Genomic DNA, 27,363 nt, shown 5'->3' on the forward strand with positions numbered 1-27,363 from the left:
GGTCCAGTCCAGTATGGGGCCCCTCAGCTCCAGTGCAGTCCAGTCCAGTCTGGTGTCCCTCAGCTCCAGTGCAGCCCAGTCTGGGGTCCCTCAGCTTCGGTCCAGCACAGTCTGGGGTCCCTCAGCTTCGGTCCAGCACAGACTGGGGTCCCTCAGCTTCGGCCCAGCACAGACTGGGGTCCCTCAGCTTCGGTCCAGCACAGTCTGGGGTCCCTCAGCTTCAGTCCAGACTGGTGTCCCTCAGCTTCGGCCCAGCACAGACTGGGGTCCCTCAGCTTCAGTCCAGTCTGGGGTCCCTCAGCTTCGGTCCAGCACAGCCTGGGGCCCCTCAGCTCCGGTCCAGTCCAGTCTGGGGCCCCTCAGCTTTGGTCCAGCACAGTCTGGAGTCCCTCAGCTTTGGCCCAGCACAGACTGGGGTCCCTCAGCTTTGGCCCAGCACAGACTGGGGTCCCTCAGCTTCGGTCCAGCACAGACTGGGGTCCCTCAGCTTCGGTCCAGCACAGTCTGGGGTCCCTTGGCTCCAGTCCAGTCCAGTCTGGTGTCCCTCAGCTCCAGTCCAGACTGGTGTCCCTCAGCTTCGGCCCAGCACAGACTGGGGTCCCTCAGCTTCGGTCCAGACTGGGGTCCCTCAGCTCCAGTCCAGCACAGTCTGGGGTCCCTTAGCTTTGGTCCAGCACAGCCTGGGGTCCCTCAGCTTCGGTCCAGCACAGCCTGGGGCCCCTCAGCTCAAGTCCAGTCCAGTCTGGTGTCCCTCAGCTCCAGTGCTGTCCAGTCTGGGGTCCCTCAGCTTCAGACCAGCACAGTCTGGGGTCCCTCAGCTTTGGTCCAGCACAGTCTGGAGTCCCTCAGCTTCGGTCCAGCACAGACTGGGGTCCCTCAGCTTTGGCCCAGCACAGACTGGGGTCCCTCAGCTTCGGTCCAGCACAGACTGGGGTCCCTCAGCTTCGGTCCAGCACAGTCTGGGGTCCCTCAGCTCCAGTCCAGTCCAGTCTGGTGTCTCTCAGCTCCGGTCCAGTGCAGTCTGGGGTCCCTCAGCTTCGGTCCAGCACAGTCTGGGGTCCCTTGGCTTCAGTCCAGTCCAGTCTGGTGTCCCTCAGCTCCAGTCCAGTCCAGTCCAGTCCAGATCTTAGCAGGCACAGAACCAGGAAAGGAACCTGGAAAGAATATTGTTATTGCAGGTGTGAGGGACACAGACACGGACATCACCATGACATCAAACAGCAAGAGAAGACTCCTCCTTGAATCACAGACACGACCGGGCGGCGTCCCCCTGTCTGCTCACCTGCACCTCCTCTTCTTCTTCTTGTCCTTCCCAGCAGCCTGCTCCTCCTCTCCCTCGCTCTTCCTCTCCTGACACACGGTCTCCGCCGCCTCCATCGGCTCGTCCTTATCATCTGTCTCCACCGACATGCAGCTCAGGGACTTTAAAAAGACGCACCAGCACTTCTGAAGCAGAGACATACATTTCTTTACGAAAATTAGAAACACTTACTTCAATTATCAACCCCCCATGACGAGGCAATATTTCATACCTTTGTTTCTTTGTGGGTTCAAAGTTCTGTCCTGTCGTTTCACACGTAATGTTTTGGTAGTTATCTCAATTTTCCTTTGCAATTATCTCCAAGATCATCATCAACTTTTTGTAAAACGCTATGCACAACTGATATTTAAAGTAAGTCCTGTACCAAAACGTCTTCGTAGGGAAAGACAACTTTTTTTCCTTACGTTAGTCGCTACACGGTTACTCCAAAAATCCATTCACCGCCTTTAAAAAAAAAGTTTCGTTTTTTATTGTGGTTCACTGACATTTCTGTCACAATTCTGAGGGACCCCAAATAAAATTCACTTGCCGGTATAAAGACGCCGGCGAGGATAAGACAGGTATCGAGCCACCTGCGTATCTAGCGGACGTTTAAAATAAAAAAAAATGGCGTGTAATGTTGCGAAGGGCTACTGTTTTTTTTATAGTTTGTCGATTGTAAGGGACGTGGGCCGCGACAGAAATACTGGACGGGGTGGGAAAAGGTTTATTGATGGTTTATTGTACCGCAACGGTCACAATTGACTCACCAGCAAAGATGGCGCCGAGGCCACATCGGCTCCCTCCCGCCCTGCCTCGCACCGAAGCTCGAGCTGCGGAGCGCGACGCCAAATCGCCGGTCCACGGGCGCGGGCGCCGGACATAGACGTCATAAACCCTTCCGAGGCGCAGGAATTATAGATCACTGTAGTTTCTTCTGGACCCGGGTTAGGGACAGTGTGCCCTCCGTGAGAGTCTTCTGAGGAAGCCAGTGTCTCATGGGTGTCCAGGCTTGGTACCATCTGTCCATCACAGGACACACAGACACACACACTCACACACCCTGGACAGGACACCAGTCCATCACAGGACACACACACACTCACTCACACACCCTGGACAGGACACCAGTCCATCACAGGACATACACACACCCTAGATAGGACACCAGTCCATCACAGGACACACACACACTCACACACCCTGGACAGGACACCAGTCACTCACAGGACACACACACACACACACACACACACACACACACACACACACACACACACACACACCCCCTGAACAGGACACCAGTCCCTCATAGGACACACACACACACAACCTGGATAGGACACCAGTCCCTCACAGGACACTCAGACACACACACTCACACACCCTGGACAGGAACCAGTCCATCACATGACAAACACACACTCACTCACACACCCTGGACAGGACAGCACTCCATCATAGGACACACACACACCAGGGCCAGTTTTCCCAGAAGCCAATTAGCCCAAAAGCCTGTCTTTGGACCCGAAGAACACAGGGAGAACATGCAGACTCCACACAGACAGTCTCCCCCCCCCCCCCCCCCCGGGTCCAGACCCGAGCCCGGAGCCCTTCCGCGCTGAACCCCTCCGTACAGACGGCCGCACACAGCTCCGTTGTTCCCGATTCCCGAGGTGATCTGTTAAAAGAAGCCGGTGTGTTGCCTCCAGGTGACATTTCCTACTGGAGTCAGGACAGGAGGCTCTTCTGTACACAGAAGGGGGTGGGGGTGTGGAACAACTCCTTTGTTCGGGGCCTTGGGGCATTCTTGTTGTGAAAGGCGCTATATAAAAAAACTGAATTGAAATTTAATCTTACAGGTTTGGGTTTTTCAGAGATCTTGTCAGAGATCTTGTCTGACGTGCCCGTTTCAAAAACGTAACGACACTCCTCACGTCCGAGCGCCGCCGGTCTGTGACGTAACGTATCCTTACACAACCATGACGGTTTCATCATGGACAGCACGAAAGCCCGAAAAGTGGTTGACGTTTTAATTTGGCAACGCCACGATGGATCCCAGTTCTTTTTTTTATTTTGGAGGCCAAAAAGGACAAAAAAGGAAACGTCCGGAGTGGATCGATGGTCATCTCTGCGGTTGTTCTGATGTTCTGAAAAAAAAAAAAAAAAAAAAACGGCTCGTTTGCCCGGTCGTGTAGTGTTTCCACACCCCACGCAAATCAACTTCTCTTCGCCCCCGGGGGTCGTCGCCCGCCGCACCCCTCTCACATGATAGGGGCTTCCCCCGGCTGTGACGTACTTACCCTACCCCCTTCCGTTAACGTCATACCGAAGGTCGCGCTTCGAGCCGCGGCGATGCTGACGGACTGTCTTGTAGCGTGAGAAGGGTTTAAATTTCGACTTAAGGAGTTGGCCATCGTTATATTTCGCGAGGTATCATACGGGGGGAAAAAGAACATTTATATTTATCAACCTACTAGTAATACTGGGTGGATGTCACGTTCCCCAAAGTTCAGTGCCTCTCTCTAATAAAGTAGAAACGTGACATTGAACTCCGTTCGAACCGGGAGAAATCACCAGGACACGATACAACTGACGTCCGGAAAAGAAAAAAAGAACTCCTATTCCCATTTGTAATGACCCCGTAGTGTTTTTCCCGGTGTGCGCTCATCTTTCGGAGACCCGTTTCTCTCTGGTGTTTTGCTGTTGGAATAAATGCCGAGGTGACCCTTCTGTGTGGAGTCTGCGTGTTCTCTCCAGCGGGTCGTTTCCTACACCGCAGGGGCTGATCGAACCGGGGTCTCCCAATCGTCACAGAAGTGTGTGTCGTTTTGGGTGGTGGTGGGGGGGTGCATCGGGGATACTGCGCCCCGAGGGGATAACCTCTCACCTTGCTCCAGACGAAGGGAGAAGAGCTGTACCTTCACGAGTCCGGGTTGTGAAAACTTCTTCTGGCAGTTCAAAACATTTCGAAGAGACTACAGCGCTACCCTGTTTTCCATTTCTATCGTGTATTATTATACAGTCATAAGTATCTGTACTGATCACAGATCCCCCTCTCACTACCAGGACTGAAGCCCAGTGCAGCACGAATAATAATAATAATTAATAAGTCTGGACTCTCCACTCAGAGCTCTTCCCAGGTCAGGGGGATCCCCTCCAGCCCCCCCAGTGTGCAGCCCCCACCTGGATGATGCTCCAGTCTGCTCAGCACACAGCAGCTCTCATTGGGGAGGAGAGCAGAGGGATGGAGCCAGTTCAGAGAGGGGGGGTGATAAGGAGGCCATGATGGGTCAAGACCAGGGGGGGAATCAGGCCAGGACACTGGGGTAACACCCCTACTCCTCTCCAGAAACACCCCGGGATTGTTAATGAGCACAGAGAGTCAGGACCTCGGTTTGACGTCTTATCCGAAGGACGGCGCCTGTTTACAGTCCAGTGTCCCCCATCACTATACTGGGGCATGGACCCACATGGACCACAGGGTGAGAGTTCCCCCTGCTGGCCCCACTCACACCTCTCCCAGCAGCAACCTCAGTTTTTCCCAGGAGTCTCCCCTCCAGGTACTGACCAGGCTTCTACCTGCTGGGCTCCAGTGGGGAGGGGGCTGCTAGCTGGGAGCTGCAGGGTGAGATGGCTGCTGGGCAAACGATGGCTAAAGAGCTTCCTAGGACACCCTGGAGTTCGTGGTCAACTTCCTTCTCTTCAGACGGAGGTGGCTTGAAATCTGTCTCGTTTCAAGGAGTATTGGACACGATGCCCCCCCTGCTTTAGCCCCGCTAACTGGTGGCACGCCGACAACGAGGGCTCTCGGCCTCAATCCATCAACCACAAACTCTCCGGGATGAAAGAGAAAGACAGACTCTGTTCGTTCGTTTCGGGGGGGGGAGGGAAAAAACCAAAAGCTTTTTTTAAAAAACATTTTAATGATGCTTAACAAAAGAACAAAAATTACAATACAGATTAATGTCAAGGGACACCCCCCCCCCCCCATCTTACGATCATCACAGGACCTTAAAATAATACTTAATAATACAAGGTCATGCAGACGATCTGAGGACTCAGGTGGAGATAATGTGAAAGTTTTCCACAGTCCAGTCTGGGGTCCCTCAGCTTCAGTCCAGACTGGGGTCTGGGGTCCCTCAGCTTCAGTCCAGACTGGGGTCCCTCAGCTTCAGTCCAGTCCAGTCTGGGGTCCCTCAGCTGGGGTCCCTCAGCTCCAGTCCAGTCCAGTCTGGGGTCCCTCAGCTCCGGTCCAGTCCAGTCTGGGGCCCCTCAGCTCTGGTCCAGTCCAGTATGGGGCCCCTCAGCTCCAGTGCAGTCCAGTCCAGTCTGGTGTCCCTCAGCTCCAGTGCAGCCCAGTCTGGGGTCCCTCAGCTTCGGTCCAGCACAGTCTGGGGTCCCTCAGCTTCGGTCCAGCACAGACTGGGGTCCCTCAGCTTCGGCCCAGCACAGACTGGGGTCCCTCAGCTTCAGTCCAGACTGGTGTCCCTCAGCTTCGGCCCAGCACAGACTGGGGTCCCTCAGCTTCAGTCCAGACTGGGGTCCCTCAGCTCCAGTGCAGTCCAGACTGGGGTCCCTCAGCTTCGGTCCAGCACAGACTGGGGTTCCTTAGCTTTGGTCCAGTCCAGTCTGGGGTCCCTCAGCTTCGGTCCAGCACAGCCTGGGGCCCCTCAGCTCCAGTCCAGTCCAGTCTGGGGCCCCTCAGCTTTGGTCCAGCACAGTCTGGAGTCCCTCAGCTTCGGTCCAGCACAGACTGGGGTCCCTCAGCTTTGGCCCAGCACAGACTGGGGTCCCTCAGCTTCGGTCCAGCACAGACTGGGGTCCCTCAGCTTCGGTCCAGCACAGTCTGGGGTCCCTTGGCTCCAGTCCAGTCCAGTCTGGTGTCCCTCAGCTCCAGTCCAGACTGGTGTCCCTCAGCTTCGGCCCAGCACAGACTGGGGTCCCTCAGCTTCGGTCCAGACTGGGGTCCCTCAGCTCCAGTCCAGCACAGTCTGGGGTCCCTTAGCTTTGGTCCAGTCCAGTCTGGGGTCCCTCAGCTTCGGTCCAGCACAGCCTGGGGCCCCTCAGCTCCAGTCCAGTCCAGTCTGGTGTCCCTCAGCTCCAGTGCTGTCCAGTCTGGGGTCCCTCAGCTTCAGACCAGCACAGTCTGGGGTCCCTCAGCTTTGGTCCAGCACAGTCTGGAGTCCCTCAGCTTCGGTCCAGCACAGACTGGGGTCCCTCAGCTTTGGCCCAGCACAGACTGGGGTCCCTCAGCTTCGGTCCAGCACAGACTGGGGTCCCTCAGCTTCGGTCCAGCACAGTCTGGGGTCCCTCAGCTCCAGTCCAGTCCAGTCTGGTGTCTCTCAGCTCCGGTCCAGTGCAGTCTGGGGTCCCTCAGCTTCGGTCCAGCACAGTCTGGGGTCCCTTGGCTTCAGTCCAGTCCAGTCTGGTGTCCCTCAGCTCCAGTCCAGTCCAGTCCAGTCCAGATCTTAGCAGGCACAGAACCAGGAAAGGAACCTGGAAAGAATATTGTTATTGCAGGTGTGAGGGACACAGACACGGACATCACCATGACATCAAACAGCAAGAGAAGACTCCTCCTTGAATCACAGACACGACCGGGCGGCGTCCCCCTGTCTGCTCACCTGCACCTCCTCTTCTTCTTCTTGTCCTTCCCAGCAGCCTGCTCCTCCTCTCCCTCGCTCTTCCTCTCCTGACACACGGTCTCCGCCGCCTCCATCGGCTCGTCCTTATCATCTGTCTCCACCGACATGCAGCTCAGGGACTTTAAAAAGACGCACCAGCACTTCTGAAGCAGAGACAGGAGAGTCACGTTAAGAGTCGGACTGGACACTCCAGGACATGAACACTGCACTGAGAGAGAGAGGGGTTGACAGGGTACCACTTGAACATAAAGAAAACGAAAGAGCTAATAGTGGACTTTCGGAGACACAGGCCACACACTCACAGCCCACTCAGTATTGATGGAACGGAAGTGGAAACAGTTACCAGCTTTAGGTTTTTGGGAATTCACATCTCTAAAGATCTAACCTGGAATGTGAACACTGACTCTATCATGAAGAAGGCTCAGCAGCGCCTTTATTTCTTGAGGTGCCTCAAGCGATGGGGGATGCCAATACATGTGTTGGTGAACTTCTACCGCTGCACTATCGAGAGCGTCCTCACCAACGGGATCACCGTGTGGTATGGCAACACCTCTTCGCGAGAAAGAAAGGCACTGCAGAGAATGGTCAATATGGCCCAGAAGATCATCGGCTGCGGTCTCACCGCGATTAAACAGCTCTATGAGGACCGCTGCCGTGGTAGAATTCTGGCCATCACAGAGGACAGTCACCACCCAGGGCATGAGCTCTTCACCCCACTGCCCTCAGGCAAGAGATATAAGAGCATACGGACACTTACCACTAGATTCTTCAATAGCTTCTATCCACAAGCAGTGAGACTGGCGAACACATTTAGCCATCCCCCTCAGACCACACCCACACCATCACCATCTACCTCATTGTAATTTATTTATTGTACGTCTCCAGTCATTGTTTACACATCTGTATCGTTTACATTCAAACTGCCTGCATGTTTACTTGCACATTGTCTATTGTTTGTTTGTACATTGTCTTGATGCACTGTTTGCACTTTGTTTTGTTTTTTACACTTGTTTTACAATCGAGAGACTTTCTGTAAGTAAGAATTCCATTGTACCAGTACCGGTTACATATGGCAATAAAGTTCAAGTTCAAGTTCAAGTTCATACAGACACACTGACTGGACACTCCAGTACATGAACACTGCACTGAGAGAGAGAGGGGTTCATACACACACACTGACTGGACACTGGACAGGAGTAAAGAGAGGATCAGAGCATTACCCACCTTCTTTTTCTTCTGTCTCACAGGAGGTGGTGATTGGACCTCCTCCAGCTGGAGTCCGAGGAGGGAGAGAGGGGGCAGGAGAGGGACAGCACAGGGAGAGAAAGAGAGAGACAGGTGAGTCAAGTGTCCCAAGAGTACAGAGACTCTGCTGAGATCACACTCGCAGTGAGTGAGCCTGGGTGTAGCCCACTAATACTGACCCACTGTACACCATAGGACAGAGAAGAGGAGGAGGAGAGAGACACACTGCCTGGACACCACAGGACAGAGAGGAGGAGGAGAAAGACACACTGACTGGACACCACAGCACAGAGAGGAGGAGGAGAGAGACACTGACAGACAGGGCTGACAAGACAGACAAGATGGCGAAACTCCACCACAGACAGGACAGGAGGCAGGGTGGGACCAGCACTGACCTTCTTCCTCTCTCCTGCCGGAGGAGCTGTCTCCACCTCCTCTTCCTCCTGCAAGTCAAGAGACAGGCTGACAGAGAGACGGGCTGGTGGGACATCGGCGAACAGAGTTGAAGGCAGAGAGCCGGGGAGACAGGCCCAGCTGGGACAACGCAGGACAGACAGAGAGACAGACAGAAAGGAAGGAGAGAGAGACACAAAGATGAAGGCACAGAAAGACAGCAGGCAAAGAGAAAGATTGAGATTGAGGGACAAACAAACCGAGAGAGAGAGCGGAAGGAGAGAGAGAGAGGAAGGAGAGAGAAGGACAGACAGACTGACAGACGGGGCTGAAAGAGAGAGAGACAGAGAGGCAGGGACAGACAGACAGCAGGACGAGAGAGAGACAGAGATCGAGGGACAATAATTTGGTTTCGAAATTTATTCTGAAAATATACAATCATTCACTCCTGAAAAATATCAAGTTCAAATTATACATTATGTACAATATTGTAATCAACATATGGCTAATCATCAAAAATAAAAAAAAACTGTACTGGGGGACACAGCTGGCTGTGCTGTTCTGGACAGAACACACTGAGGTCCAGTTTCCACCTCCTGCAGGATCAAACAGCACCTCCACTGGCTCTCCAGTGAACAGAGGGACAGACAGAGAGGCTTCAGGCTGCAGGGTGACATTGTCTCTGTGAGCTGAAAGACAATCAGGACAGAGGATGATATAAGAACACACTCTGTCAAGAATATAGAGCCCTCTAGTGATCCTACTGTAGACCACCTCACCACCCACAGTGACGATCACAGTGCTGATACTGCTTCCATTAAGGTCCCTCACTGTGTAGTTGCCCTGATCAGCTGGAGTGAGGGAGCGGAGTGTCAGAGAGCTGTTCTGCACTGACACTCACTGTTCGTACCTGAGGCCAGGGAGCCCTGCGCTGCTCAGTAAGACTATACGATTCTGGACAGATCGTGCAGGATCAAACAGCACCTCCACTGGACCAGCAGTGTGGAGGGGGGAGACAGAGAGGCACCAGGCTGCAGGCTGTGGACTTCTGAGTGAGCTGAAAAGGGACAGGTAGAAACATGTTGAATATTTAGTTTTACAACAATACCTTGAGTTTGGACTGCGATCAGCTTCATTTTGTATTTCAGCTGTGAAAATGCAATTTCAAAAATGCACGCCACAGTCATGTTAGGTTCAAGTTACAGTTGCATCACAACTCAATACATTTGCAATTCACTTCTGAGATAATTGTTCCTGGTGTTTGTGTTGTGTATGCCTTGCAATGGAGGGGTGAGAAATAATGGACTTATTACATTATAATGAATAATAATTGCTTACACTTATATAGTGCTTTTCTGGACACTCCACTCAAAGCGCTTTGCAGGACATGGGGACTCCCCTCCACCACCACCAATGTGCAGCATCCACCTGGATGATGGGACGGCAGCCATAGTGCACCAGAACGCTCCCCACACACCAGCTATGAGTGGGGAGGAGAGCAGAGTAATGAAGCCAATTCATAAATGGGGGTTATTAGGAGGCCATGATTGGTAAGGGTCAATGGGAAATTTGGCCAGGACACTGGGGTAAAACCCCTACTCTTTTCGAGAAACACCCCGGGATTTTTAATGACCACAGAGAGTCAGGACCTCGGTTTTACGTCTCATCTGAAGGACGGCACCTGTTTACAGTTTTTCCAGTGTCCCCGTCACTATACTGGGGCATTAGGACCCACATGGACCACAGGGTGAGAGTTCCCCCTGCTGGCCCCACTAACACCTCTTCCAGCAGCAACCTTAGTTATTATTGTGAAGAATGAAAGAATATTAGGAACATGAAAAGGTTGAATGTTTTAAATGCGTTTTTTTACTGAAACATCCGCTACAGAGATGCGCACACACGTCATTACAAACGCACACCTGCACAGAGACGTCCTCAAGCGCTTTGTTCACAATTATGGGCTCCAATAGGAACAAAAAACGCCAGCCTGACAACTCGAGCATTCAAACCAAGAACCCAACACGTACTTACGTTGGCAGCCTGTGCAGAAAAGCAGAAAGAACCACAAGCCTTCTCTATTGGGAGGAAAAACACACACTCCCTCTCTCACACTCCTGATTTCCTTAAATAGCTCATTCTTCATCTCTGGCTCCTACATACAGTATAGCAGCGCTCAGTCTGCTTTGAATAAGCCATAAATATAAGATTTGTTTTATCTGTTCCTCTTGTCTAGGCCTAGAGCTGCTTTTCATAAAGAGGCGTTAGTGGGGCCAGCAGGGGGCGCTCACCCTGCGGCTCATGTGGGTCCTAATGCCCCAGTGTAGTGACGGGGACACTATACTGTAAACAGGCGCCGTCCTTCGGATGAGACGTAAAACCGAGGTCCTGACTCTCTGTGGTCATTAAAAATCCCAGGGTGTTTCTCGAAAAGAGTAGGGGTGTAACCCCGGCATCCTGGCCAAATTTCCCCATCGGCTGTTATCAATCATGGCCTCCTAACAATCCCCCTCTGTAAATTGGCTTCATTACTCTGCTCTCCTCCCCACTGATAGCTGATGTGTGGTGAGCGTTCTGGCGCACTATGGCTGCCGTCGCATCATCCAGGTGGATGCTGCACATTGGTGGTGGTGGAGGGGAGTCCCCATTACCTGTAAAGCGCTTTGAGTGGAGTGTCCAGAAAAAGCGCTATATAAGTGTAAGCAATTATTATTATTATTATTATAAAAGAGCTGTTTGCATAAATAGCTAGGGTTACAGCTGAAGACACCAGCTTCATCCCCCAGTGTGTTATACGTCGGGAGCAAGAGAAGAGGGCCAGGCCGTGCCTTTTCATAGATTTTTCTTCTGAAAAGTCAGTTTCTCAGAGGCAGATTTAGCCCCTCATGCATTGTAGAGAGATAGACAGGCCCGCGCGCGCACAGTTAGAGCTGCACCCTCACACAGAGTCAGACCCGCACAGACACGTCCTCTTGTTTAAACAAATACACAAACCTGACGGCGCTCACAATGATCCAGACACACACACACACACACGACATCAGTAGTCACTCTCGCACACTGGACCCCAGCTCAGTCCTCACCTCCAGCTCCTGCAAACTGCTTCGAACAAACTGCATTAAGAAAATTAGGTTGCGTTCCGATAGCAGGCCATCCTGGGCACCAGTGTGAGTTACACACTCATTTGTAAAAGCCCTTCCGCATCGTCGGGCATGCATCACAGTTCTGGACCTGGGGTGTGGGTGCTGTCTGTGTGGAGTTTGCATGTTCTCTCCCTGGTCTGTGGGGGTTTCCTCCAGGTGCTCCAGTTTCCACCCACAGTCCAGGGACAGGCTGCCACTTTCACTGGGCAGTGCACCGTCACCGTGGCAGCATGGCGGGTCGGATCTGATTTCAGTCTATTTCCTTTTTTAGAGATCCTGTAACCAGGACCTGTTCACTGCCACGACGGACACAAGGAACAATAAAGCCGAAGTCTTGTTTCCCACAAGAAACAACAAAACCGAAGTATTGTTCGATGTGCCGGTACAAACTTTTAGGTTATATAGTCCTTCCTTGCTGCTTCAGACGTCATTCGGTGTTATGGTAAGGGGGGGGGGGGGGGGGGGGTCGTGGTATTTGGCCAGTTAAGAGACCCTGGCCAAATGGTCAGTTTAAGATTATGCCCCTTCGCATCTGGAATCCTTATCAGTTAACCCCCTTTCCTGCCATAAACCCCTGTTGCTTAGAAGTCTAATTTTCAGGCAGAACTGACTTAAGTTAACCCTATTTACATCTTGTCTCTTACTTCAGCCCTCTTCCATTTGCTAGTTAAAAGTTGTTCAACCCATTTGTATGCGACGAAAGAAGCCGGTCTGTTTCCGCCCGGTTTCGAACCGAGGGCCTTTCGCATGCGAGGCGAACATGATAACCACTACACTACAGAAACGGTGGTAAGACGTGCCCAGCGGCCCAGTGCTGAGCTTCGCCAATGCGTTTCAGCTGCTTCCAGTGCCTTTATTGGAGTGTGCTGATGGACCGTGCTCTCTCTCCAGAGACCAGCACGCCTGTCATGGATGGAGCAGGAAAGGCGGCGCCACATTCTACAGCCCTTTCCACGCAATCGACGAAATCGGGCTACTGAAGTGGAGAAAATCGCCTCTCCAGAAAGTGCAAATATCATCTTGGAGAGTATAAATCCTATTGCCGAAGGTCAGCCCTGTCTACCAGAGTAACCCTCCCACCTCCTGCAGCGATGATCAGCTCGTCTCACACGCGAGAAGTCTTCTGTTGGAAACAAGCGCCTCCTCTTCTCGCGCGTTTTGCACGTTCGAGTGGTTTTAATGCGGCTCCTTCGTACACGGTGCTGATCTTTTGGAAAGCAGGAGGCAAAACTGACACATTCCCATACCGGGAGTATGGAGTTTTCAACCCGGGGCGCCTGGGAGAAAACCAGGAATCCTAACCGCTAGACCATATGGGAGCACACAACCCCGCTGTTCCGGGCATCATGCAAGCAAACTACATAAATATGAGAAAACACGCAAGAGAGTTGTCACTCAGAGTGTCGAAGGGTCGATGTATACTGGGGCTCAGTTGAAATGCAACATCAGGACTTTTCCGAATTATGTCACACGAAGAGAGCACAGCCTTTTCCGCCCTGCCACGTGTGTATCGGTAACTTGCCGTGATCGTATAGAGGTCAGTACTTTGCGTTGTGGCCGTCCTGATGTACCCCGGTCTCCCGCGTGACAGGTGGGGATACTCGCCACTATACTAACGAGGAAGACATCGCTCTCTGCTTAGTGTGCAAAACACTTACTTGCAGCATTGTGGGTGCTGTGGTTTAAATGCTATTGGTTTGTGAACAGAATACCCCTATCCCAGTGCATTGTGCCACATTAAATAAAAGCACGAGAAAAAGAGATTCAGAATGCAAAGCTGTGTCAGTGTTCTGTGTAAAAAATCGGTTTGAACATCATGGGAGCTGTTTTTAATAAGCTGCTGAGTAAAGAATATTTTAATATTCCTGCTGTCAGTAGTATTGTGAATATAGTTGACTCTTACCTGAATGAAAACAGGACATAAAGGAAGGGTTTCAGAATTCAGACAAAGCTTTATTCCCCTGCTTACAGTCTGAGTAATTGGAGACTGCGCTATTCTTTTGCCTATGGTCATATACGAGTTTTTCGCATGAAGCCGTATTGAACAGTATTTGTCGCGTTGTGAACTTGTGTATACAGCGGTCCCCCGGGTTCCAGTTAGTGCGTAATTACGCATCGATGAAAAACCGGAGGTTTAAAAAAAGATCATTAGCTCACTGATACTTTGATGTAGAGGCTGTGGAAATATCCACATGTCGTGGTCTTTAAAATGCATTTGGTTTGAAGGCGTTCTGTGCTTCCGTTGCGAAGATATGGACAAAAGAATATTCGCAATCGGGCTACTGAAGTGGAGAAAATCGCCTCTCCAGAAAGTGCAAATATCATAGAGGTAGAGGTAGGGAGAGAGGAGGAGTACAAATTCAAGCAGAGGCCTGAGTGGAGCACTGTCGTATGGCCCTGACATCAATCCCTCAACTCTCTGCATAAAGCAGTGTCTTATGGCCATGACATCCCACCCCCACCACTCTCAATGGAAAGCACTGTCGTATAACCATGACATCCCACCTCCACCGCTCTCTGCGAAAAGCAGTATCGTCAGGCCCTGACATCCCACCCCCACCACTCTCTGCATAAAGAAGTGTCGTATGGCCCTGACGCCCACCCCTCCACTCTCTGCGTTAAGCTGTGTTGTCAGGCCCTGACATCCCACCTCCTCCATTCTCTGTGTAAAGCAGTGTCATATGGCCCTGACATCCCGACCCCGCCACTCTCTGTGTAAAGCAGTGTCATATGGCCCTGACATCCCACCCCCACCACTCTCTGCGGAAAGCACTGTCATATAGCCCTGACACCCACCCCTCCACTCTTTGAATAAAGCAGTGTCGTCAAGCCCTGACATCCCACCCCCGCCATTCTCTACGTAAAGAAGTGTCATATGGCCCTGACACCCACCCCTCCACTCTCTGCGTTAAGCTGTGTTGTCAGGCCCTGACATCCCACCCCCGCCACTCTCTGTGTAAAGCAGTGTCATATGGCCCTGACACCAATCCCTCCACTCTCTACGTAAAGAAGTGTTGTATGGCCCTGACACCCACCCATCCACTCTCTGCGTTAAGCTGTGTTGTCAGGCCCTGACATCCCACCTCCGCCACTCTCTGTGTAAAGCACTGTCGTATGGCCCTGACATCACACCCCCACCACTCTCTGCGTGAAGCACAGTCATATAGCCCTGACGACCACCCCTCCATTCTTTGCATAAAGCAGTGACGTCAAGCCCTGACATCCCACCTCCGCCACTCTCTACGTTAACCCCTGTTAACTCGCTTGCTGAATGATCTCTCAAGAAATCCCTGGTGAGATTCAACAGGTGTTTTCTTCAACAGCCACTAAAAGTCTGATGACCTTCTCTGGATTTCCTGAATATGATGTAAAATTAGTTCAAATCATTTGGTAGTTAACAGAACAAAATGCTTTGTAGGTACATTTAAAACAGCAGAGCAACACTGTAGCACTTCGTGTGTGACTGAATTTAATTGTGTAAACCTGGCTCTCTATGAACACGAGCAAAGAGTTCTCACTCAACAGAAGATTGCGATGTGAGCACAATAATAAGCCATCTGGTGATGCCAGGGATTGAACTCAGAACTTCATACATGAAAAGCATGCACTTTACCACTGAACTACATCCCCTATGGCACCGATGGTGGAACTGACTTAAAGATGTGCATATGTTCACTGACCACAATCCACCCTTCATGAATAATTGAAATGAATAATTTATTTTTATATCCAGTCACAGCGACGGTGGTTGATTCTTCAACGGGGGAGAGCGTTTTTCTACCTCCTTACTCGACTGTCTTTCAATTATGTTTTCTTTGAAATCTTTTTGCATCTTTTAAGTGCTTGCGATTAAATTACGCATAGAAAAACAGCAGTACAGTTGATGTTCATGGACCGATGCACACAACTCCAGTGATAAAGCCCTGTCTGTAAATATTGTAGAAGAACGTTAAAGGGCGAAACAACGCTCCAACCACGGGAATGGTAACAAGAAGGATCGTGTTCTTATTTAATATGTGCTTTTGAATTGCCTTGTCAATACACACAGGCTTTAGAGATGGACAAATAATTTACAGTGGTGTTTGTAAACAAAGATGGAACATGTTTTTTTCTATACCAGGAAGAAAGGAGCAGACTCTTAAGAGACAGAAACAACACCTCATCACAGCTAACACTAATTAAAACAACATCACAACAGAAGAGTGAAGCCTTGAGTGAATCAAATTAGTTTTCATTGGTCGTCTGTGTCTTCATAACTTTGTAGGTGAGAGAGAGGATTGCGAAAATGTGCGGGTGCTTCTTAGAAGTGTGTTGGTAGTACAGGTGACTTCCAAATAATTGAGCCGGGTTTTAATCCCGGCCAGTGCATCCCCAAAACTTTTCAAGATAATCTGTTATCCGGTAGCACATCTCCTGAAACTAACATTCGAGGTAGGAAGCGTGCTCTTAAACACCAAAACACTCAAAAAGGAAGAAGCAGATCTCTGTACACAAGACAGTAGTGCGATATTAGAATTTCTGAGTTCTTGATGGATTCAGGCTCCTTCTCAGAGGTCCTTGCTCGCCAAATAACTTTACATCTGAGGAAGAGCACCACGGAAAAAAAACCCAACTCAACAAGCGAGCGTGTTGGTTGCTCTTGCTCTTAATGCAAGGAGCTGTTTTTTTTCCTCGCAATAATCATTATTAACCAAAAACAGCAGCACAGGTAAGTCGCATTTGTGATTATGTCACTTCTCTGCTTCAGCAAGGTCAATAAAAGACTCTGAAAGTAGTAAAGCAAAACTGAACTCAAAATCATATTAGGAATTCTGAGCGATATCTCCATACAGGTAATCCAATAAGAACGTTGAAATATTTGAATATAATCTCTCTATATATTTCGCTGCTTTTTACCCGTAGTAAAATTATTGGATTGAAGGAATGCTAACCGCTGGGTTAAAATGTATAGTTGTTATTTGGAGAAATCTGTAAACTCGTTATCTTATATGTTTTAAAAGACAGCACAGGGAAAAACGACAGTGCTGATTATTTTCCAGAGACAGAGCACTGATGACCTCTCCGAGCTGATTGATAAAGCCCACCCAGTGGATACTCTAGCAGAACGTCAAAGAACATTCACCTTTGTATCCAAAGAAACGACAGGAACAACATCAGGAAGCACAATCAATTCCCCTTTTAAATCTTTCCTGTAAGGTATGCTATGTGAATCCATGAAGTTAATCCTCTGATCTCTTTTGATCACGAACAAAGTATTTCTGATGGAGCGCTATGTTCAAAGATTTAATAAGCTTTACCCCTGCCAACGATTCGGCGTGAAGAATTAAAAGTTTCACAGACAAAAGCAGCTCACCACCACAGCCAATATTAAATGTACTTGCCGGTACACTATCATGTGCACTGCCTCAAAAGTGATCTCGGCAGACGTTGTTCCCTACATAAAGCTGAACGTGCCAAAGAGAATTTCTGTTGAGAAAACAAAATATTTTTTCTGCCTTGATGTTAAGCCTGTCTTTTAGAAAGTCTATCTCTAAACACCTCCCGCAGCCTAACAAAAAGCGCTTTTACTGATTGTATTGCAGGTCTTAAAACATTAACATTTGGCAGCAGTGGAATTCAAACCCACGCCCCCAGAGAGACTGGAGCCTAAATCCAGTACCTTAGACCACTCAGCCACGCTACCTTCCTCCATACCCATCTTCCTCACATTGCCGGCTTGGACTAGGGGGGGCTTCAGCTCTTGTCGTCAGATCTAATGATATCATGACATGTGGAAGTGACTGCACCTTCATCTTCCGAGATGCTTTCAATAACACAAACGCTACTTTCACTGGCACAAACACAGCAATAATGAAGGTGGTGGGATTCATCCTTTGTGCTGTTTGTAGGGGTGCAACTCTACGGTGATCTGCTGACTTGAAGAGCAAAAATCAAAATCCTCTGCTATTACTGTTGCTTTTTTCATAGTTTCTTCAAATCCCTCATTTGAACGTAGATTTTGAAGGATATTGATGATAATACCACATAAATTGTGGTTTTCTTGTGATCGCCAATTTTATTCAAATAACAGCCTTTTTTACAGTTCCTTGCGTGTTTCACAAGGTATAATAGCCCCCTTCGCATCCTCAGCTAACATATTTTAAAATTACAATAGCTTATACAGCATGCATGTTTACATTTATATTAAAATTAAAGTAAATATACAAGAATACATACAGTGCTAACCCAATAATTCTTGTCAGGTTCTCCAACAAATCTGCGTTGTTATTTTAACATGTTTCAGCTGAGGGTGCAACAGGAGTAAAAATGAATTTTCCCGCCAGCCATTCAAAGACCAAATTCCATGAGTGAACATTATTTTCTCAGATGTTGCCGGAATTGGACTTTGCCGGTGGTATTGAATTATGTCCACAACTGTTGTAGTAGTTCCTTCTTGAAATTCGACACGTGCAAAGCACTCGTAATATCATAGATGTTAAAGTTCGCTGAGTCTATTCGAGTCATGGTGTGTATCCCTGCCTATCATTGGGAGACGGGTAGCTTTTTTACACTCAGATTCCAATCTTCAATGCTTTGTGTGAGAGCTTACATAACTTTCATTTTCTCACAATTTCTGACGATTGTTCCAAAGGGGCACCCTGTCAATTCCGAATACTTTTCAAAAATCTGCCTGCATGTTTGATTATTGTCATTTCATTTAGAAAAAGTTCAATATTGATCATAACTAAAGAAAATAATGATCACGAACAAAAAAGGGATAAAGATGCAAGTCGATCTTGAATCAGAGCTGGGTGACACGGGCTTCTGTTCTGATATGGTTGTATGAGAAACAGGAGGAATCGCCAATCTCCTATAGAACATGAGTTGAATCAGGAGTGAGACATTTAGTATACTCGTGCATATGTCAACGCCTGACCTACATCGTAAAACTAACATTAAGTTGTCAGAGACATTCATTTATATACAAACAAGAGACAGACCAAGTAATAATTCTACATTAGTTCAGGTGGGTAAACCTGAACTAACTAATAAACCTTTTAATAACTCTACATTAACGTGTCCTACATTGATCAGACTAATTGACATGGTCTGATTCAGAGCCTGTGCAGTTCGTGCTAATTACAACAAGGACAGTTCTGATCCCTCATCACCGAACTGAACACAAGTTCAGCTGTTCTCCAGTTTTGTTACGCATGGTTTTTCATTGCAATTGAGTTCAGAGCTGGAGCTGATCTCCAGACAGTACAGTGTTTTGGGTAAGTTGTCGAAATTCGCATGAGGCTGCAGACAACTTACCCAAAGTGTTTTCTATAGCTTTCAGGTGGAGTTCATTTATATAAAAGAACGTAAGTGGTATAAACGCAACAAGCTGTCACGACCACCAGCCAGCGGAGATCAACACATAAGCGAGCCAATCAGCACCAGCAGCGGATTACTTCTAACAAGCGCCACCGCACGAGTTAACACACCTGCAATTGCTCTACCGTGCGGCACGCCGGGTTATTTATACCATTCGTACCTGATTCCCGTTGCTCGGTATTGAGTTCTCTTCTTGTTGCTCAGCCTAGCGTTCTCACCCCTCTTTTGCCTTCGGACTTCGGATCTCGTCTCGCCCTTTGGATTGTTTGCTATCATTGCCTGTTTTGGATTTGACCCTGTAGCTCTCTTTTCGACTACGATTCTGTCTCACGTTTTGGATTGTTCGCCACCAGTGCCTTTACCGGATCTCGACTTACCTTCGCCTTCGGACTACGGCCCAGCTCCTGGATTTGCTCGGTACGTTTACTTACCTCCCTGCGACTCCTGCATCTGCATCGGATCCTTTTCACCTCTACGGAGCATCGTTACACAAGCCAGACGGCAGTCCAACTTATAATTTTCTGACGCGAGGCCTGACGCGTTATTCATTATGCCACTGACCCTGCTATTGTAGTGCTAAAAAACACGTTTTCTACATTTATGTCTGTTCACTCTAAAAACTCTAAAAAAGACAAAGGGTTTGTGTGTCGCGCTAAAATTCCGCTTCATTTCGAATGCAAATAAAAACCGTTTTGTTCCAAGAAATCATAGATTTGTCACATCCTTCATACTATACTTCTCTCTTGTATTAGTAAAGCATTTTGATTTAAACTGAACAATATATGAAAGGTTTCATCTATACACTTACACATAATAAGTATACGAATAAATACTCGGAAGAAGCCGCAGCTCAGGTATTAGAGAGATTTAAAATCGGATCGGAGGATTTAGAGTCCAGACTGCAAACCAACAGCTTACACAGGTCTTTTATAGAACCGTTTTGATTTCCTTTGCTTTGTCCCTGTGATGTCATTGTCCTACTCGCAGCCGAGCCCGACACACGTCTGTTTTTTTGTCGCTGGGCGCACACCCTGCGGTCCATGCAGGTCCTAATACCCCAGTACAATGAAGGGGACCCTAAACGGTAAACAGGTGCCGTCCTTCGGCTGAGACGTAAAACCGAGGCCCTCTGTGATCATTCAGGAGAATGGTGGTGGTGGAGGGGAGTCCCCATTACCTGTAAAGCGCATTGAGTGGAGTATCCAGAACAGCGCTATATAAGTGTGCGCAATAATAATAATAATAATAATAATTTATTATTGTAATGTAAAATGCAATAAAAAAATATCAAACTTTGATTCAAAATAGATTAATATAAAAACTGATAAAGCTAATGCTTTTTTCAGGGCTATAGCTGTAGCTGCGAGAAGGTTAAAAGCGCACAAGTGATCTGTCTTTCGTCAAAGTAATTGCCGGAGCAGTAAGACGCAGAGCACCATCCAGCAGCTGTAGACGATGTTCGGGGAAGAGCTAATTCTGTTTTTAGCACAGGGAGTGAGAATGAGCTCAGTCCGGCTCCGAGCAGAATCCATCCTGGTTTGGTTACAGTGCGCCTGAGGATCTTTGGATCGCAACGTAAAAAAAACAATTGCTCACATCGTGTGACTTCCACGACAGGAAGGAAAGATATCACTTAAAAAAATCAGAACTGAAGATTTGGATCCTGGGCCTCAATTTGATCAAATTATTAAAATAATAATTATTAAAATATCAGATTGTGTTTCTGCAACATTTCGTGCACAGTACGCCATTTTAATCTAAAACAGTCACAACGAGGGCTTTACATGCAGTCTGGGGTATTTTCCCCTTTTAGATTTTTGCCACTTTATATCAAACCTGTTATACTCCCAGATGTACAAATGTACAATTCACCACTGGTATAAACAGATGTGTGCCGTGTTTGCCTTTGTAAGCATTTGTTTAAAAAATAAGTTCACAATACGATAAAAACACAGAAAGCACAAACTTCATAATACAACGATACAAAATCAATACCAAATCATTATGCCAATTAAGTACCTATCCGTTGAAAACAGAACACCTTTATATCTACAAAAAACTTGACATTTGTATGTATTTTTGAATTACAAAGCAGACAGAGTAGTCCCTTAATTCAAAGATCGGATCTTGGCCAAAACAAGACAATCAGACGTGGGCTGAATTCGGAACAGGAACCTCTACTTCGTCGTTTATTGAACTTTTGATAAATGTCTGAATGAAACAGATTCGCTTTTTTAACTCTTTGATTAAAGTACACAAAAAGCACCTTCCTTCGAGCTGGAATCGAACCAGCGACCTAAGGACTCCCTGCTAATTCCACTACAGTCCTCCGCTCGACCAACTGAACTATCGAAGGGATGGCGGTAGGCTCTCTGGCACATACTGCCCAATGGAGTGAAATGTTCCGGGTGATTTAAATCCCACTTCGACATCAAGTTTCCAACTCGTTTCCTTAGTCTTGTTTACCTTGAATTTAAGCCACGAACCAGGATTCTACTGTATAAACTTCCAGGGATATTACAAAATGTTTGATGGGGCATCAATCATTCCAGGCGGAAATTGACTCCTTTTTTTTCTCGAGGGATCATATTAAACATGTCATTAGTATCGAGAGGAGGATCACCATGAGACACAAAACAAACAGTTTCTTTCTGTCTTTATTAGAAAGTAGCGTTTGTGCTACATTAATAATATTTTCGTGGAAATAAAGAAGTTTCGAAATGTGGTTTTGAGTTAAATATTAGCGTGTTCATGTAATTAGTTTGTGTTTGTCATTACTATATATATATATTGCCATGTTACTAGAATTTGTAACTGAAGTTTACTAGTTGTGTTTTTTTATGATGGTTAGACATTTGTTGATTACAATATTGTATATAATGTATAATTTGAACTACATATTTTTCAGGTGTGAATAATTGTATATTTTAAGAATAAATTTCTAAAATAAATCATTGGCTTTATTTACTAGTTTCTACACCTATAAAAATCTTTCTTTGATGTATAATAGAACTTTAACTATATATGTATAGTAGTCTTCTAAATTTATCCGTATAATAGAACTCCAATCAATTATGTATAATAAACATATAATCATAGATGTCTAATTGACGTATAACGATATACGTATATTAGAATTTCATTCTAGACCAGTTACGGAGCACAGTTACACGTCTGGTATGCGTTTAATAGTCGTATATTCTACATCTTTTGCCCACTGGGATGTGCCGATTTTAACTTGGCAAACCAAGATACACATTTTCTAATGAAACCTTAATTAAAAGACAGTTTGTTTCTCGAAAGCATGTTATGTAAAAAAAGAGAAAAACGAAAATATATGGATGGTAATCTTTCAAAGCTGAAGATTTTACTTTTGAAAAATTGACATTTTATGTACTGTATGCAGATGCATTCGCTGGTTTTAGAACTTTGCTGTACTTCCTGAATCATTTTCAGTATTATAAAGTGGGTGTAGATTTTTCTTTCAGGTTAGGACGCGAGTGTGTACATGTGTTTGATTTTCGTTTCACTGATTCTCATTGAAGATTTGGGAATTAACGACGAAAGAATCAGTTGCCTCGGAAAGCAGAAGGTTTGGTTCTCAACGATATTGAAGACACGCCCATGTAGAGCAGCGGGTGATGATTTGTGCTATAAAAGACCAAGTGCTCAAAGTGACGTCTGCGTTTACCGTTTAGACTTTTCATCTCGGGCGCACTTTTAGAAAGCAAAGATAGAGCAGTTGTGTTGAATCACATTATAACAGCTGTCAGCAGAGTGGCGCAGCGGAAGCGTGCTGGGCCCATAACCCAGAGGTCGATGGATCGAAACCATCCTCTGCTATGTACACTTTATGCACGATTGATAAGCATACCATCAGTTTAATGAAGTGCATTAAAACTGTTTTTTTCTCTCGTGTGTATGAAAGCTTCACACTTAAGGTACTCTTTCATCTTTACCAATAGCAGATGCCCAAATGTATCTTTGGTTGTTCTGCGATCCTTCATAGTTTCCTCAATTCCTTCAAATGAACATCCATATCAAAGCAATTATGTATATATATATATTACAATTAAGGTACATATTAAAAATATCAACGCACATTTGTATAATGCTCATTTAATAATGATTGTCAAGGATTGTCAAGTTCTCCAACAAATCTGTGTTCTAATTTTAAAATATTTTTGCTAAGGATACAACTGGTGTATAAATGAATTCTCCCAACAGCCAGTTAAAGAAAAATTCCAGATGGTTTTCTTGGACATTGACTTAGGTACTTATTTGTTTACTTGTTGTAGTTGCACACGAGTAAAACACGAAGATTTCCTGCCACATTCAAGAGGGTTTGTGAAGAAATCCCTTCAATTTTTAGCGGAGATTTTGTTTACATCATCACAATCTGAAGCACGTCCCTGAGTACGTTTGACCCACCAGCCCTTTGTTTAACAGCTGCACAGGGACACATTCCCGTTGCTTTTCACAACTCACATGTTTGTAGTTAAAGAAAATAAAATACTGTCATTTTCCTACCAGCTGGCAGTATTTCTTCTGCACTGACCAAGAGTAACCAAGAACTTCATTTCATCTTTCGCAGGCTGTAATCTACAGAAAAGGAAGTGAATACTTGTATTAAGCTAAATCAAGCCGACGGAGTTGCACTGCTGTTGTTTTTCTCCACTTTTCGTAAAAAATCACTGGCATTTTTTGGAAGCATTTCTTCTGTCCTGAGAAGCAAGATTTGTATTTTATCTTTCAGAAGTTGTATGAATTTCTTGAAGTTCAGAAACAACTTGTTCCAGAAAAGAAATTAACACTTGCTTCAAAGTAAATCAAGATGTCGGTGTCTCTTGCTGTGTGTGCTCTTATCTGTCCATCTCTCTCTCCTCTTCTCTCTGGCAGTCTGTGCAGAGTATCTGAAGGGGATGTAACACCACTTGGAAAAGAAGAAAATTCTCAGGCAGAATAAAAAATCATTATTCTCTTCTCAGTCAGATTCACAGCTCAGACTCACACTCAGACAGGATCTCAACTCCGTACTGCTCTCTATCCTCACAATCCAGAACCAGAAGATATTCAGACAATCAGTGCTGCTACATGAACAATATCAGACATTTCCCCCTTTTATCTTTCCTCCCAGCCCTCTTAGAGACATAGAAGAGCTCCTGGTTCTCCTCTCTGTGAACTGGGCTCAGGGGTCACTGATCTGGCAGTTGTGGGCTCTGTTCCAGGTCGAAAGCAAGAAGGATCTATTAACGCTTTCCAGGACTTCCAGCCCTTCAGTATTACTTTCTTTACTGTATGTCAGCCTCCCAAAATGTTTATAAATGTTTTATGAGTGTGGAATTATCTTATTATTTATATACAGTATTTATGTAATAAACACCAGTAGTGACACTATGATCGGTATATTGATTATTTGTAGCCGATGGTCCGATGGTCGTGTCTACAATAGTGACCATTTGACCAGTCTGTAGCTCTGAGCAGTGGGACTCAGATCACACAGAAGACCTGTCTGTGTGATTCCATACCAGCCCTGGGATTCAGCTACTCTCACAAATGTCTCACAGACCGTCTTATAAATTTACAATTAGATGAAGTCATGTAACAGTTTTACAGATAATTTAAATAATCAGACAGCAGTGGCAGTGGATACATCTCCACATGGGGGAAAGAAACTGAAATATATGTGCTCACTGTAAAGTAGGAAGAGGTGGTCAGACAAGCAAAACAACTTTGCAGATAATGTGAAGTGACATTGTTTTGTGTCAATCAGCTCACAGATTTCGCTTCATGTGCCTTAAGCTGTGCAATTTGTATGGTTGTTGAATGAGATTGATTTCTTCACAAGCCCAGTCAATTGCCAGGTGGAGAGCTTGCCGACACACACCTTCATGAAGACTCTCTTTAAGATTTCATTGTCAAGTCGCCTCCTTTGCAAACAATAGTAGCACCGACACTAAGAGAAACGATGAGAAATAGCGTTTATCAAGCGACTGCAGTGTTTGTTTGACTGAGGATCCTTGTGTGCTGAACTGGCCTCTGGAGAAGTGTAGTGCAGTAAAACAGAAGGTTTGTGTCACTCAAGATTGTTACAGAACAGAACAATACAATTACAATACTTTTATGAGAGTAAATATTACTGGTGCATCACAGTTCTTATAATGGTGAAAACAGGAGCACCTTCTCTACATTTTTGACTGAAGTATTTAAATGGAAAGAAATACTATCACTATGCAATTCATAAATGCAATTGACCTCCTCTAAATGTTCTAGTTTGATGAAACAATGTATGGAATTAGGTGACAATATCGGAATTCATTCAAATGCACAGGATTAATTTTCAGCAACAAAAAAAGTGCTCGGAAATATTTTACAAGAATGAAACCTTACATTCACCTAAATAAACATTCACCATCTACATTAGCAGAGAACAGTAGGACAGAAGGTTAGTGTCACTGGACACTGCGTCAGAGAGGCCGATCTCGTCTCCCTCATTATGCAGGCTTACCCACTCATGATGAACTGTCCTCCAGCGATACTCAGCTGCCATCATCGACTCAGACATGACGTTCATGTACATATTATACCTTAATATGGTACTGCGTTACAATAATTTGATCAAAACAACTGGTGAAAAAAAAGATAAAGACTTTGTCCAAAAAAGAAGCATTTATACCTTTCCTCTCCTACCAGCCATTACAAGTCACCTAGTTTTTAATTTAGAGGTGGATTAAAGCTCTAGTCTCTTTGGGGGTGTGAGTTGGACTGCTGCCAAATATCTCCAACTATCTCAGTGTTAAGCAAAAAACACACATTTGCTGCAGAAGTGACAGGAGAATTTGTGCCATTCAGCCTCATAGCGTGATGTCATTTTCTCAGGCTCATTTTTAGATGCTTGTGATCGAATCTATGATTCTTATGAGTGTGCCCTCCATAAAGGTAGCACAGATATAACGTGCCAAGTTTTCAGAGAATCGCATTAAATACAGGTCAGAAGAAGGCGACAAAGTGTCCGCTAGGCAGTTCAGCTATTTCAACGGTGTTCTCTGTTGTTTAGGTCCAGAATGACACCCGTTACAACCAGGAAACACACAGTGTCAGGCATCAAAAAGACTTCCCAAAACCCTGATCCTCTCCTTGATCCGGTGATGGCATCCAGACATTTCCTGCAACAAAGCCAGGATACGGTCTTCAACAACACGAGTGAAAGGCTAATTCCCAGCTTTTGCAATCCTTTGCAAAGAAGGACCGCATGTGCTCAGTGTTAAATGCGCTGTTCATTATTATTATTAATAATAATAATCTATACATTATATAGTGCCTTTAAAGGTGGATTTTCAAAGTGCTTTACAGAATGAAACCAATAAAGTTAAAAAATACACAAGATAAGCAGGATGAGAATACACAGTTAGAGGAGACAATAGGTGGTGGTATTAAATACAGTAGGAACGGAGGGGTAAAGAATAGTTCATTAAAGGCTCTTCTAAAGAAGAGGGTTTTGAGTCTGGATTTGAAGGAGTTTAGAGAAGGTGACTCTCTGATATCCTTGGGAATAAAGATCCAGAGCTTTGGTACAAAACAGGAGAAGGCCCTGTCACCCATAGAGTGTAGATGGACTGGGGGACAGATAGGAGACCAGAATTAGAAGAGCGAAGGTTGTGAGGTGGGGAGTAGGGCGATAACCCAGACAGGTACTGTGGTGTCAAGCCATGGAGAGCCTTATAGGTGAGCATGAGGATTTTGAAGTTGACAGGAAGCCAGTGCAAGGAGTCCAGGACAGGAGTAATGTGATCACAGTCCAGTGCTAATTTCTTTCTTGTGGCTGCTGGTTCATTTTCAACTGTGGACTCTTAAGAAGTCCTTTATTTGACTTGATCAACACTGATCCCTAGAGGATTTTGAAAGGTTGAATCAAAATGATACATGACTCTGGTGGGACTCGAACCCACAACCTTTGAATGACTTCATTCTATCAAAGCCTAGAAGTCCAATGCGCTCTCCATTGCGCCACAGAGCCAACCGATGCATCGCTATATAAAACAGCTACGGAAAGCTGTAACTCATGCTTCTCCCGTTGTCTTTAAATTAAGCTCCATAAATATTGACAATGAGTGGCCTGTTGTCTACGAATAGATACCGCTGGGATTCACACCCAGGGTCTCCTGGTTTTTAGTGAGGCGTCTTAACCAGCTAAGCCATGGTGCCAAACCTGCTAAATGTTATCCACAACTTCAACCACCTGTGAGAAACGGGCAACTGCAGTGTTACGCCTGCTGGC

The 27,363-nt window shown here is 46.5% G+C and overlaps 4 non-coding genes across 4 annotated transcripts; 1 reads left to right on the forward strand and 3 right to left on the reverse strand.

Annotated features, from left to right (window-relative positions):
• Positions 1–12,438: 12,438 nt before the first annotated feature.
• On the reverse strand, positions 12,439–12,511 carry trnaa-cgc (transfer RNA alanine (anticodon CGC)). The gene has a single exon. It is a non-coding gene; the product is annotated as a tRNA-Ala (tRNA).
• An 8,842-nt stretch (positions 12,512–21,353) lies between these two features.
• On the reverse strand, positions 21,354–21,441 carry trnay-gua (transfer RNA tyrosine (anticodon GUA)). Its single transcript is given in 2 exon segments — positions 21,354–21,389; positions 21,405–21,441. It is a non-coding gene; the product is annotated as a tRNA-Tyr (tRNA).
• A 1,415-nt stretch (positions 21,442–22,856) lies between these two features.
• Positions 22,857–22,928, forward strand: trnam-cau (transfer RNA methionine (anticodon CAU)). Its single transcript has one exon. It is a non-coding gene; the product is annotated as a tRNA-Met (tRNA).
• A 4,081-nt stretch (positions 22,929–27,009) lies between these two features.
• Positions 27,010–27,102, reverse strand: trnar-ucu (transfer RNA arginine (anticodon UCU)). The gene is made up of 2 exons: positions 27,066–27,102; positions 27,010–27,045 (listed from the first exon to the last, which is right to left on the reverse strand). It is a non-coding gene; the product is annotated as a tRNA-Arg (tRNA).
• Between the last annotated feature and the right edge of the window lie 261 nt (positions 27,103–27,363).

Source organism: Lepisosteus platostomus, chromosome 5 (genome assembly GCF_059453375.1).
Source record: "Lepisosteus platostomus isolate fLepPlt1 chromosome 5, fLepPlt1.hap1, whole genome shotgun sequence".
NCBI classification, from domain to species: domain Eukaryota; kingdom Metazoa; phylum Chordata; class Actinopteri; order Semionotiformes; family Lepisosteidae; genus Lepisosteus; species Lepisosteus platostomus.